This window comes from Hylobates moloch, unplaced genomic scaffold (genome assembly GCF_009828535.3).
Source record: "Hylobates moloch isolate HMO894 unplaced genomic scaffold, HMol_V3 SCAFFOLD_8, whole genome shotgun sequence".
Lineage (NCBI taxonomy): Eukaryota > Metazoa > Chordata > Mammalia > Primates > Hylobatidae > Hylobates > Hylobates moloch.
This window is the reverse complement of record NW_026652283.1, coordinates 24004501-24006126: the sequence shown is the minus strand read 5'-3', so window position 1 is coordinate 24006126 and position 1626 is coordinate 24004501. Positions and strand designations below refer to the sequence as shown.

Here is a 1626-nt window from a genome sequence, read left to right as displayed (position 1 = left end):
GTCTGCTTTCCTGTCTCCCAGCTTCAGTCTTCTCTTATGTTTGTTTTGTATATAATGTTCAGGGTTTTTAGTTGTTCTTAGTGAGAAGAACGGGGAAAAGCATATCTACTCCATCTTCCTGGAAGTGGGAATTACACTTTTACTTTTTACTTTGTATAATAAATTATTCTTTTTAAACGGTGGGAGTATGAATGGTAACTTTTAACATTTTTCTTTTGTGTTTTTTACTGCCAAATATGCTAAACAATGAATCTACATGGTAAAGCTATGCGGTCTTCCAGCTGTAAAATGCATATTTACATGAAAAATCTCAGATAACAGGAGGCAAAGATTCTTGTTCAGATTATTTATTTCATGCAACTGAAAATGTTTCTTCTTATAGTCTCTCATAATCCACGTTTAAAGTATTACATATAAGCTTTGCACAGTGGCAGTATCATAGCCAATGAGGTTTATCCGAGGCACAATTATTGCTAATTGAAAACATTTCCCAATATCCTGCCATGAAGACCTGTAATATAGTTGGCATTAGCAATTTTTGACAGTCTCTATGGAGACTGAATATAATATTGTGTATATATATATATTACATATAGCCTTGTAATAATTAAAGACATGGTAGATATAGTTTCTTTAAACCTGTATTCTCTCTTCTCTCTTAATCATACTCAAATAAGAGTAAAGAGTTCAAAAAGTAAAATATTACAAGGAAAAAATCGTAATGGAGACAGATGCATAGAAATTTTTTAATGAAAGAAAGCAATTGCATATATGGTAACTGACTTAAGAAACCTGAGGAAGAGGAAATCTAAACCAGGCAGTGAGGGAATGCCAACAAAAAGCGAACTCTAGGACCCTGAAAAAGTTCAGAACTTGGAAGTGAACATGGAGGTGAGGGTGTGACCAAAAATAGTAGAATTGGTTGAAAGTCTATAGGAAGCCACGTGACCTCCATGTCTCCTCCTGTACCCTAGACAGCTAAATGATTACTTTGCCCTCTAACCTGTATAATGAGAAACTTACTCTCTGGTGAAGCTGAACCAGAGAGATAGTCTCTGAATTTGAGGCTTCCACTTTCAGCTGATGGATGGTTGAGTGTTCACATATTGAATGGTGAAATTTCACAGCCATTTTCTTTTATTGGGCCCTCAAAACACTGGCAGCCTGGCATTTCACTCACAGAGAATTCCTATTTTGGGAAACTGTTCACCCCAAGGAAAATGACCTTCAAGTACTGACAGGCATATGACTAAGAGTAGTCCCAGAAAGAGAAAAAAGAGAAAACTAAATTTAAAAGATTATTTTTCAGAAATTGAAGACAATTTCCTTCATCTAAAGAATACATCTCTCCACATTAAGAGGACCTATCAAATACCCATTTAATAGATGGGAAAATGCATAATTTCTGAAATTTCGTATCACTAGGACAAAGAGAATAGCCTAAAGCTTTCAGTACAGAAAACAATACAAGTCAAATATACAGCATCAGAAATTAGAATATCACTGGTCTCTCAACAGCAGCTTTAAGGCTAGAACATAATAGTAAGCAGCAGCTGGGCGCGGTGGCTCACGCCTGTAATCCCAGCACTTTGGGAGGCCTAGGTGGGCAGATCACGAGGTCAGGAG

The 1626-nt window shown here is 36.4% G+C and overlaps 1 non-coding gene across 1 annotated transcript; it reads left to right on the top strand.

Annotated features, from left to right (window-relative positions):
- Positions 1-416: 416 nt before the first annotated feature.
- On the top strand, positions 417-557 carry LOC116474079 (U4 spliceosomal RNA). The gene has a single exon (XR_004249596.1). It is a non-coding gene; the product is annotated as a U4 spliceosomal RNA (small nuclear RNA).
- The last annotated feature ends 1069 nt before the right edge of the window (positions 558-1626 follow it).